The sequence below is a fragment of the Emydura macquarii genome, unplaced genomic scaffold (assembly GCF_026122565.2).
Source record: "Emydura macquarii macquarii isolate MOO-44397 ecotype Brisbane River unplaced genomic scaffold, CSIRO-AGI_Emac_v2 contig_2531, whole genome shotgun sequence".
Lineage (NCBI taxonomy): Eukaryota > Metazoa > Chordata > Testudines > Chelidae > Emydura > Emydura macquarii.
Genome location: NW_027132668.1, coordinates 11,007,320 through 11,020,253, shown reverse-complemented (window position 1 = coordinate 11,020,253; position 12,934 = coordinate 11,007,320). Strand labels below are relative to the sequence as shown.

Sequence of the window (12,934 nt, the reverse complement as noted above, 5' to 3'; positions counted from 1 at the left end):
TGATTACTGTAACCACTAGTTTGATGATACGCTGCAAGATCACCCCACAGGAGAAAAACAGCCCAACACTACTCTCCTGCAGGAAGGTGATGCCTGCTAACCTCAAAGATACCAACCTGCTGTGTGGGATGCACTAAGGGGAGGGAGCCCCTACTCTCAATTGAGCGTATGGACTACATGTTACAGGCCTATGCTTAATCCTCTTTGCATGCTCTGCTCTGTCACAATCTAGCCCATTGTATTTAGATTTTATTTTTGGGAGTTTGCAGCAGGAACATCAGCTCCTTAGATCAGACCTTGTTCTTCATTTACCTTGCTGAAAAGTGTCATTTGTCTTCATTTTCACTTGTACCAAATCACCATGGTAACATCCTCGGTATCCATGGGGAAATATTTACTTCTCCATCTCTACATGATTCTATTCTGCTACTTAGCAAGGGACAGGTAGCTCTACGATTTTTGGTCCCTATGGGCAACAGTAGTGGATTGGGGTGCAACTTGGGATGGTGTTAGATCTTCAGCACCAGCTCCAAGGCATGCTCACTCTTCTGTGGAATGTTTTTTACTGGAGTGCTATTGGCTCAGAATGTTGGGAAGGCGTCTAGGCCTCTGTCTGTAGCTGGTCTCAGCCTCGTCTGCAATAAATTGAAAAGCACATATATCAGATCACAAATGTGTGTTCTCCTTCATGCTGCAGAAAGTAAAAAATTAACTTTTTATATCTAACCAGGGCACTTTTGATTCAAAATCAATATCCACATACAAGCTTGTACCTAAATAACTAAAGCTGTGAATGACAACTAGTGTAGCTATTTTGGGTCTAGTTTCTGTGCAGACAAGGCCTGTAGGTCTGCAGCTGTTAAGGAACCAGGCTGAGAACTATCAAGAAAAGCCTTCAGTTCTAGGTTGGGGCACAGTGTAAGCATTCTATGCAAAGGAAGGATAGTGAGTTGGAAGAGGACTTGGGAGATGCTGAAGCGCCACAATAACAAGGTTGTAATGATTGGTAGATAGGCCTAGAAGCAAACATTTTAATGGGACCCTTCAAACTCAAGAAGATCTGTCATTTTCAGAGGCCCAAGTAATGAGAGGTTAATGCACCCCCTATCTTCACTCTCAAAGAGATCTTGCAGTGATTGGCTGAGCTGTAATGGATATAGCTGTGTGCTCAGCTGCAGTGGGTTTCGTTACTAAAGTGAGGGATTCATCTACCCCCAGGGCTGAATCTGCTGTCTCTACAGTGTTCCCAGCTTTTGCCAGTCCAAGGAGCAAAGGATAATTGTAGTAGATCTTAAAGCACTTTACCAAAGAGGTAATTGAGGGCAAGAACCCAGCTTGACAGTACATAACATTGCTACTAGACCACTTGTTCAATCCCATTTTGGGGGGTTATTTTTTATTATTATTTTTTTTTAGTCTCTAGTAATGTCACATGGGTGATATGGCCAGGGTAAATAATTGGTTTCAAGTTAAGTTAAAAAAGTGAATACTTTTCTAAGGGCAAATAAATTGGTTAATTGTTTGAAGTAGTGGCCTTAGTGGAAAAGGAATAGTGTAACAGGACAAATGGGTATCAAATGGGTACTGTTCAATTTTTACGGGCTGTGCTTAGATTAATTTTTTCATTTATTGCCAACTGAGAATATGTATAAGTAGTCTCCAGTTATGTGGTGAGTCGTTTCGTAATTATTTTGGTGGGGGGGGAGCTGGAAAAAGGAAGTTGTTAAGGAAAGGTTGCACCACACAAGAACATTGCTTCCTGAACAATGATACTTTAATCATTAACTAGAAGTAGTACTATTACTTTTTGGCTTAATCACTTCAGCTTCTGGAATATGGAATTAAAAGTTAACAGTTACATAATAAACCAGTCAATTGCCAAGGATCACTGACCTGGATTTAAATCTTTTTGAAGTTCTGATTAAGTGGAAGTATTGCCAGTTACTGATGAATATGTAATAAAAATGTGAATTAATAAGGTCAGACATTATTAAATGCTGTGAAAACAGCACAGATAGAATTGTCAAATGATAAATATGACTACTGTGGGATTTACCATCTCTGGCTGCAGTAGCTCTTCTGAAAATGCCTGCAGTGTTGGCTCAGTTTCTAAAGGTTATCAAGTAGTATACAGTAAAACAAAAATTTAACAGTTAAACAATTTATTTAAAACTTCTGAAAAATGATATCTACATCTGCTTTAACCTCTTAAGAATTTGCACATCTTGCGCTAGATTTTGAAATCCTAGCCTCCCTTTTATGCCTTTTCTTCATACACAATCAATGTCATACGGGTATCAAAGTATCTTATTTGTAAGCAAAAATCTGATATACGTGAGAAATCTATAATCATTGCACTAATGTATTTTTCTGCTAGAAAGAAAACAAATAGCAACTGAAGTAAAAAGAGACTGAGTTCACACAGAGCTCCCGAACCATTGTACTTTCTAGTTTTTTTCATTAACAATCACAATGTACCATACAACTTATGGACAGAAAACGTCCAAACACTAGGAACTGACTAACAGACTTGATGTTTGTTGGTGTCATATGCAACTGTCGAACAAGCATGATATCCAAAAACCACTAGTGTAGAATCACAGGGACAAAATGCTTTGAGGCATTGAAAGAGCCCAGTCATTTTAGCATCACTCCCTAGGCCAGTGGTTCTCAAATGGTGTTCCGCGGAACCCTAGGGTTCCGTGGGCTGAGCGGAAGGGTTCCGCGAAGAAGACGTACCGCGCCGCCGAATCTTAAAAAAATCTGGGACCGCCAATCAGCTGTTGGGGCCGCCGATCAGCTGCTCGCGCGCCGCCAATCAGCTGCTCGCGCACCGCTGAACAGCTGATAGGGCCGCCGAAAACGGCCTTGAAAGCGCCGCCGAATCAGTCATGTGTGGGCAAGGGTTCCGAGGGCATGGTATGGCCGGGTAAGGGTTCCAAGGTCATGGCCTGGGCGCGCAAGGGTTCCGTGGGTGGAAAGAAATTGAGAACCACTGCCCTAGGCCATAACCTCTCTGTATCAATTAATGAAATGCAAGCTGGCTGAGTTTCATGTCATTCACCTCACTTGGTGCTCAAGACAAACATGTGAAAGCCATTTGGAGTATACGTTTTTTAAAATAGTGATCATGTTCAAGGACCTATCCAAAGTAATGAGCAAGCTTATGCTTCTTGCTCACTGAGGCAGAAGGACGGAGCTGTTAAAGAATGTTCAGGTAGAAGGAGCCAGTAATGTGCTCCTGTTTTCTCATTTGTTATTTGAAACAAATTTATTGTGGCCCTGTCTTTCTCAAATTATTTTCTAAAATGACATTTTGCAGCCTGGATTAGAAACTAACAAAATTAAAGCTAAAAGGGAATCCCCCTGCCCCAGGTACAAATTTTATCTTGCACTTTTGTAGCCTAATACAACCCTAGATGAATGCCTCTTCGTGGACATTTGTCAGGCTGTTGTACTGGACCCAAACTTTGGGTCCCACATGTTCTTGACTTGCTGGGCCTGAGAAGAGTTTAGGTATTGTGTATCTGGCCCTGGGCCTCTATTCACACACTTCAGGTCCAGACCCAAAGTCTGATACCTCTCTTGGCAGGAGGGACCTCACAATCCAGTTGTCTAGGTTCTGAAACTAGTGATAGTTCCCTCAAGCCTCCCCAGCAACTACATGATTCCAGAGTTCCATTGAGACTGTAGAATCTATGGTTTACTCTTCCCCCCTGTGGGACTATATAACATCTTAGGCAAATAACACACAGACTCTGCAAAGGAATTTTCAATCACACAAGTGCTTTGCTCACAGAGAACGAGGAGAGATGCAAATCTTTTGAAGAACGCCAAGCACACAAATCATAGACATGTAGTACTGGATGGTATCTTGATTGGTCATCTACTCCAAGCCCCTGCAATGAGGCAGAACTAAGTATTATCTAGAACACCTCTGACATGTTTGCCTCACCTGTTCCTGAAAACATCCAATGACAGAGATTCCACAATTGCCCTACATAATTTGTTCCAATGCTTAACTGCCCTGACAGAAAATTTTTTTTAATGTCTAACATAAATTTCTCTTGCTACAATTTAAGTCCAGTATTTCTCATCCTGTCCTCAGTGGTTAAGGAAAACAATTGATCACCCTCCTCTTTATAACAACCCTTTATGTGCTTGAAGACTGTTATCATGTCCCCCCTCAGTCTTCTCTTCTCCAGACTAAATAACCCCAAATTTTTCAATCTTTCCTCATGGGTCATGTTTTCTAGACCTTTAAACATTTTTGTTGCTCTTCTCTGGACTTTCTTCAGTTTGTCCACATCTTTCCTGAAGTGTGGTGCCCAAAACAGTACACAGTATTCCAGTTGAGGCCTTATCAGTGCTGAGTAGAGTGGAAGAATGACTTCTCTTGTCTAGCTTTCAACACGCCTGTTAATGCATCCCAGAATGATATTTGCTCTTTTGGCAACAATATTACATATTTGATTCACGTTAGTTTGTGATCCACTATAACCCCCAGAACCTTCTGTATTACTTCTTCCTACACAGTCATTTCCTATGTTGTATTTGTGCAATTGATTATTCCTTCATAATTGTAGTACTTTGCATTTGCCCTTAATTAATTTTATCCTGTTTATTTCAGACCATTTCTCCAGTTTGTCAAGATCATTTTGAATTATAATCCTGTCCTCCAAATTGCTTGCAACCACTCCTAGCATGGTATTGTCCGCAAACTTTATAAGTGTGCTCTTTATGCCATTATCCAAACCATTTCTGAAGATATTGATTAGAACCAGAGCCAGGGCAGATCCTTGCGCAAACCCACTCAATATGCCCTTCCAATCTGACTGTGAACCATTGATAACTACTCTCTGAGTATAGTTTTCCAAACAGTTGTGCACCCACCTTATAGTAGGGTACTCTAGGCTATATTTCCCTACTTTGTTTATGAGAATGTCATGTGAGACAGTATCAAAAGCCTTACTAATATCAAGATACATCATATCTATTGCTTCCCTCCTATTCACAAGGTTTGTCACCCTGTCAAAGAAGGTTATTAGGTTGATCTGACATGATTTGTTCTTGACAAATCCATGCTGACTGTCACTTATCACATTATCTTCTAGGTGCTTACAAATTGATGATTTCTTAATTGCTCCATTATCTTTCTGGGTGCCAAAATTAAGAAATCCTTGCCTCTGTTTCCTCACCATTCTAAGAGCTTGGGATTTCATCAGTGTCTTTTCACAGTTCTAGGACTTAGTTCTCCTCTTCCTCCTACCCATTCTTGTCTGTTTCTGCTTCTGGTCTCTCTACTCTAAAATGGACTGTAAGACAGCCTGCCTTTTCTAAAATTGAAGTCCCCCTTTTCAGGAGACTACCCTCAGGTAATCTGTTGCTTGGTTACCAGTTTAGCAGGTAGAACAGGTTTTTCTTCGAGTAGAGTCCCTATGGGTGCTCAGCTTCACATATTCCACAAGCCTTTGATGGGAAATCTTTATTAGCAGTGTCCATTCAGCCTGCACATGCACTGCTGATATCCTTATGCCCTGCACCGAGGCTACATCAAGCTATGTGGGTGAACACCCTCAGTTCCTTCTCAACCTCCTTGGCCTGAGACAGAGCTTAGCATGTCCACATTGTTCATACCTTGACTGCTTGCTGACTTAGAACTAACTTAGTTTATTTTAGTTTAGCTAGTTAGTAGTAGTTAGTTAGTTACTGGTTATTTGAGAGACTGTTTTATTTCCAGTGGGGAAAAGGGCATGTCTGGTTCACCAAGGTTTAAACATTGCTTCTTGTGTAGAGATGCTATCCCAGTCAGCAACGGACACTCTCTGTGCATTTGCTGCATAGGAGAGTCGCTCGGAGCACTCCCTTCACCCTGCTTCAGTGTCAGGTCAGGAGAAAACTCCCCCTCTATATCAGTCTCCAAGGGTCTTAGCACAACATTCTCCTAAAAAGGGGAAAGACTCAGAGACTTCCTCTAAAGATCCCAAAAGGAGCTCTAACTATCCTCTTAAGGAATCTACCTCAAAAACACCTCACTCTCCAAGCAGGTCAATGTCATCAGAGACTTCATCCCTGAGACTCGGTACCGTAGAGGTAAAGGGCTCCTCCAGTGCCAGCAATTCAGGAAAATCCCATAGTTCTTCTAAGAGTAAGCATGGTGCTGAGATGACTCTGGTACCATCTAGAAGAGATGGTCAGAGCAAACATATAAAATTGGTACTGTTGGACTTAACCCCTTTCCTGGAATGCCAGTGAGCTCTTTGGTACTGTATAAGACTAAGGCTTCATCTATGTCAGTGCTGTCTGAGAAGCACTCAAAATCCTCAGTACTGTCCTGCAGGGACAAGCATATTGGGCCATCAGTACCACAATTCCACTCAGCAACTCAACTCCACTCAGTACTTCAGGACTTTAGGTACCCAAAGGATTTATCAGTGACTGCTGAAAAGAGTCTCCATTGCTTGCAGGTACAAATGTCTCTCAGTAATAAGAACCATTAGGTCTCCGGACCCTTACACACTCCTGGTACTATCATCTCCCCTTTCGGTTGGAGCTCCCCCATTAGAGGAAAAAAAAGAGGATGAAGATGGAGACTTACCTTCAGTATCATTGATATCTGTCTATGGTTCTCCTGTATACCCATACAGGAACCCTCTTTCTCAAAGAGACATGAAATATATCTGGAAACCTCATCAGTCTTGGTGGGTGCAACCCTGGATTCCATCCTCTCCCCCTAATGGTCCTCAATGGCCATATTGGGATCCCTGGGCATCTTATTGCTGACAATTCTCCAGGGCCCGGGCCCTCTTCCATTGGGATGATAGGGAGATTCAAGTTTCTCCTCTCCTGAAACAGGAGGAAATGTTTGAGGATCAGGAGGATCAGGCAGAGAAAGAAGTTACCACTTAAACAGCAAGCTCATCCTCATCACCAGATGAGGCGGTAATGCCTCGTACTTTATCTATGGCTAATGATTTTCAGCAGTTTCAAGACCTCATTAAATGGGTGGTAGACTCCCTACAGATATCTCTTGAGGAGGTTAAAGAATCTCAGCATAAACCGTTGGATATCCTTCACTCTGTGACACCATCCAGAGTTGACCTTCCTATCAATGAGGCTGTGCTGGAACCTGTGTCAACCATTTGGCAAACCCTAGCTACAGTAATACCTATGAGTAAGAGAGCCGATAAAACGTATTATGTTCCCACCAAGGACTCAGAGTTCCTATCTTCTCACTCTCCACTCAACTCTCTGGTGGCAGATGTGGTGAACAAATGGGGCAAACAATACTGGTATAAGGTCACACTGCATGACAAAGAACAGAAGTGTTTGGACAATTCTCATGGCAAATTCCCAGGTGCTGATGGACAAATAAAACTTTACAAATTATGCAAAATGTGTTTCCTCTATTCAACAACTTCCTTCAAATGGAACAGTTTCAGGCTACCATTCCTGAGGGGTAGTACCTAGCCAGAATGTTTCTTCCAGTGGCTTTCAGTGCTGCAGATACGTGCACAGGGCATCCTGGCTACAGTCATCTGGTTTTCCCCAGAGAAGTCCATAAAGTGGTAGAGGATCTCTTGTTTGATGAATAATGTTGTTTGTAGAGAATATCAACAAATCATTGGATACCTTAAAACCATGACCACATTATGTTCGTTAGGCACCTACACTTCTGAGAACAAAAGAAAATTCAGTAGATTGCAAATGTCTCAAAGATCCACCCCAATGCAATTCTCTGTTTTTTAGAGACCAACGGAACCTCTAACAAAGAGAAACAGATTCCAGAGGAAAGATCCTTCAACCACCCCATGCAAGTTTGCAGTGGAATTCATCTTCAAAATGCCAGTTTTGGCAGCATGGTCAAGGGTTCAGACCCTCCCTTCTCTTAGGCCATCTGCTATGATGATTTGCCTGCCTCCTCCTATTTGGAGACTGACACTCACTCCCAAAATCACACTAATCGGAAATGGGAATCACCTCTGAAAAATGGGTGCTGGAAATAATATCATCAGGCTACACCCTCCATTTTACTTCCCTTCTTCCTCCTCATCTGCCTTCTCTGTCCCTGTTCAGGGATCCGTCACATGAGTTCTTACTAAGGCAGGAAATAAACTCCCTTCTTCATTTAGGAGTGATAAAGTCAGTTCCCACTCATAAAGGGAAAGGCTTCTACTTGCAAGTACCTCAAGTGCCAAAGAAAAATAGAGGGTGGAGACCAATCTTAGATCTAAGACTGAGGTCTCAAAAGTTCAGGATGGTGACTCTGGTAGCTATAATCTCTTCTCTAGATTCAGGGGACTGTTTTTTGGCCCTGGATCTTCAAGACATATACATCCATGTAGTGATATATCTGTCTCACAGATGATTCCTGTGTTTTGTCATAGGCCAGGATCATTTTCAGATCTGTGTGCTTCCATTTGGTGTATCATGGTGGCTGCCTCTCTGTCATCAGGTGACAGTAGTATTCCCGTACTGTCACAATGGGTTGCTCAAAGGTCAGTCGTACCAAGAGGTGTTGACTGCCACATGAAAAGTGCTTTCTCTGTTATTAGATGTAGGTCTTCAGTTGAACTTGGCAAAATACACACTCACTCCCATTCAGAACATACAGCTCATAGGAGCATCCCTGGATTCCTTGGCATCCAGGGACTTCCTTCCAATGGACAGATTCATGACACTATGAGACCTTACCAGTATATTCAAGGGAGCTGCCAGATTTCAGTCAGAAACGGTCTTCAACTTCTAGGTCATATGGTGGCTTGCACTTTTGTGACAGAACATGCGAGATTGCACCTTCACTGGTTCCAGGGATGGCTCAGATCAGTTTACTCAGCAAACAGGCACAGTCTAGACAAACAGGTGTCAGTTCCTCAACAGGGAACACACTCTCTTTAGAGTGGTGAAAGGCCCATCATAATGTAGGAGCGGGAGTTCACTTCCTCCAACTGACGCAAATGATAACTGTTGTGAGGCGAACCTGCAGCCCAACCGGGGCTGCTCGCTCAGCTGCCGTGACAGTTACTGCTCCAGCCCTGCATCCATCTCCTGACTCCCAGACCTTCGTATTGACTCCAACCCAGCTCCAACCCTTGGCCTGCATCTGGACTCCGACTACACTATTGATTTGGTTGATGTACAGTCTTGGCTAACCCAGCTTCAACATTGACTTGCATCTGGACTCTGACTATGACAATGATTGGGCTTGCCTAAGGATTCTGACCTTGGTTGTGACCCATGGCCTGTCCCCAGATCCTGATTTCAGCACCGTCCCCTGCCTGCTCCCAACCCTAAATCTGTCTTTGACCACCTCTCCAACTACTAGGTCTGAATGCCTGGAACCAGAGCCTGTCAACTGTAACCATGGATGAATCTGTTAGCATGGGGGGCACACCTCAGTGCTCTCACGGTACAGAGAAGATGGTCACCCCAAGATACCACCTTCCATATCAACCCTTTTGAGTTTAGAAAGGTCAGAAATGCCTGGCTTCATTTTCTGCCTCTCATCACACACAGGTCTATCAAAAGTTTTGACAGACAACAGGGCCTACATATTCTGTATTGATTGGCAGGGAGGAACAAGATCTCCATCCCTCTGCACTGAAACAAGAATGGTATGGAACTGATGCATAAAACATTGCATAGGAATCTCAGAAATGTATCTCCCAGGCAGGTAAAATGTCAGAGTCAACACTCTCAGCAGGTGTTTTCCCCCAGATTATAAATGGGAGTTGAATTCTCATGTTCTTCTCAACATATTTCAGACTTGGGGATTTCCAGAAGTAGATCTCTCCACCACAGCTATGAACAAAAAATGCCATTTATTCTGTTCAAGGAGCGACCTCTGTCACAATTCCGTGGGGAATGCCTTCCTCCTCACTTGGATGAAGATGCTGTTTTATATGTTTCGCCCAGCGCCTCTGGTTCTCAGAATGATGAACAAAATCAGACAGCACAAATCCAGAGTTTTCCTAACAGCCCCAACTTGTTCAAGGCAGACATGGTTTCCTTATTTGTTTCACCTAGCTCTTGGTCCAGCTATGAACCCTCCAATCGCTCCTCAGCTCCTCTCCCAGGATGACAATTGACTGCTTCATCCCAATCTGAGCATTCTCCATCTCAAGATGTGGTTTCTCGGTGGTTCATGGGGTTAGAATCGGCTTGTTCTGCAGAGGTACAACACATATTACTAAATAGTAGGAAAGATTCTACCAGAAATACCCTCAAAAGCAGAGAAGATTTACTCTCTAGTTGGAGCTTCAGAAAGCTATTTATTAAAAAATAAAACCCATTTAAGAGGAGTTACCAATTGGATTTTTTTATTTTAAGGACAATTAAAAAAAGATGACAAAAATAATCAGTTCTTATTGCAAATATTGTGATGAGGATAAAAAATCACAGTGATAGTTTCTTGTGTTAGTCATGGCAATGGTGGCAAGGGGGAAGTACGTATGATGACTATTCTTATAGTGTGATGTTTTTAATCTGACTGCAATTCTGAGGTTCCCTGTAGAAGTCATACCTCACAGAACTTAAAACCAGCAGTGCTATTCAGGTTCTTATACAGCCCTCATTGCTGTGGAATCTGAGCACCTGCCAGAAGAGCATTCAGGGATCTAACTATCATCTATCACACACAGGTCTTCCTTTGGTCCTCTTTCCTTTTCCCTAAAAGGAAATTCTGAGAGAATTTTTTTTAAATATATATTATAGATTTGGTTATTGAGAGTGCAAAAAGTAGAGAAGCTAGCTTTGAGTTAGATGTAAATGTTGATCTAAATATACTGCAAGCTTTCTAGGAAGAAAGGAAACTTCAGAACAGCTTGCAGACACCAATGAGCAGGTTAGCTATGACATTTTAAGAATTATGTAGTAAGTACACTTAAAAGTGTCAGGTGATCAGACTGACTGGTCCTTTTTAGCCCTACTGTCTATGACATTGTAAAATAACTCTTCTCTTAAACTAGTGCTTTGATGTGTACTAAAATGCCATTAGCCTTATGAGAGAAACTGGGTCAGAGCCTCACTGGTGCAAATCAACATTGTTCCATTCAAGAAAATGAAGCAATGCCAAGTTACACCAACTCTAGATTTGGCCCATTGTGTAGTGTGATGTCACAGACTTAGAATCTGAATTGGTGTATCTCATTAGTGTTGGTAGATACTACAGAAATTTTTGTTTGACAAAATAAAATAAGCATTCTTCTCTTGAAATATAGCTTTCAGGTTCTTTGTTTCATCGGATCAATGTTGAGTCAGCAGAAAAGACAGAGCAGGTAAAAAATGTTGAAGCAGTCATTATGAAGATAACTGCAAATACAGATTATAAATGTGACAAAGACAAATTTACCTTAATTATGGAGGCCCTCTGCAAAGCTAAATCTGAGCGAGTCCGGAAGTGAGAGTATTTCTTTGTAAGTAGACAAAGAAGTTTCAGGAAGCACCAAACTCTACCAAAAATGCCTGCCTTTGTGAAAGTGGAAAATAATTAAGAGTTGGGTGTGCTCACAGAGAAGGTGCACATTGTAAATGCAGAGTCAAGGGGTCGTCGGGTAGACATGTACATTAAAGAGAAAAAACATCTCATACAGAGCAAACTGAGAAATAGAATAGAAATAGAACACTGAGAATACTCAGTTTTTCTGGGGTGAAAAATCCCTAGCACCTAGGACGGATCCAATGAAAGGCTATAATTATTTGATTTTGGCACAGTACTTGCATTAGTATGGCTCAAATCCTCAGATTCAGCAGAAATGTGCTTCCCACAGGACTTGAGTGGGGCTGTATGCCATCTTTGTGCCTCCTCACCCAATCTCTATGGCAGCAGGAATCAGTTTGGCTCTGGCATAATTTAGAGCAATCTTTGAGCCATTTTGAATGATCAGTGACTTGTTATTGCCCTCTGAATGTATTACCCAGACAGGAATCTCCAGAACTGAGTGCACTCTGTTTTTCTGATATGCCACCTACACTGGGATGTGAGATGGGAAGTGTTGGCAGGTTTACACCACCTAGAGATTCAGTAAGACCAGGGGAAATCCCCAGGTGCACCTCCTTTGTGCCAATGGAGAAATGTCAAGAGACAGTATCAGAGGCTGGGTTCTGGCCCTGTAACTCCTGTGAGAATACTAAAAAAGTCAGTTGAACATATAATGTTTCTTAGATGAAAACAACTTTAGAATCTGGTTTTCATCATTTGTGAGAGTCTTTGAATTAGCTGTCTCCCACATTCTCTTTTGCTCCTGTGTAACCTAAAAAAATAAATAAATATAATAACTAGGTGTGTGTAATCCAAATAAATATTTTCCCAAAACACCTGAATATGAGCTCTTATTTTGTCTGGCTTGGTTTTGTTATAAATATTTTTCACATCCCCAATTACATGCTTGCAGGGAAGGAGGGAGTTGCTGTATAATGAGGGAAGGAGTCTCATGTGTAAGTAGTAGATTACATTAAGTTAATGCCTCTCCCAACTACTCTGTCACTTATGTATGTGGGGGGTCTCTTAGCTAGTCAGTCATTGGAACCAATAGTGACAATGAAGAGAAGTTTTCCAGCTCTTTGGGGATAGAGTTATCTCTACCTGCCTTGAAATGGATTTGAGGAACAGCGACTACACCAGCAGTTCTCTGAAGATATCTTTAAGAATCATAAATTGCCCTTTGTGTGGGTATTTGTCAATACATAATATGCATTTATAACTATGCTAAACCCCCATTTGAAGTGTCAGGTCCTCTTAACTGCCGAGGAACAGAATTAATGGAGTTTAACATATTCAATTCAAGAAACTGAGGACAACATTCTGGAAATAGAGCAACAGAAGCAGCTTTTGAAGTCAAATCATGGTATCAGCAGTTCTCAAGGTCACAGATTGAGCAGTTCCACATCTTTAAATTGGCAGTGATAGTGTTTCCTGATCTCATAGAGATGTTGT

General features: G+C 41.9%; 1 protein-coding gene across 1 annotated transcript in view; it reads left to right on the top strand.

Moving 5' to 3' along the window:
• Positions 1-12,934, top strand: part of MYO16 (myosin XVI) — a gene marked incomplete at its 5' end in the record, with an annotated part of 177,772 nt that overhangs the window by 59,958 nt on the left and 104,880 nt on the right. The window lies entirely within an intron of this gene.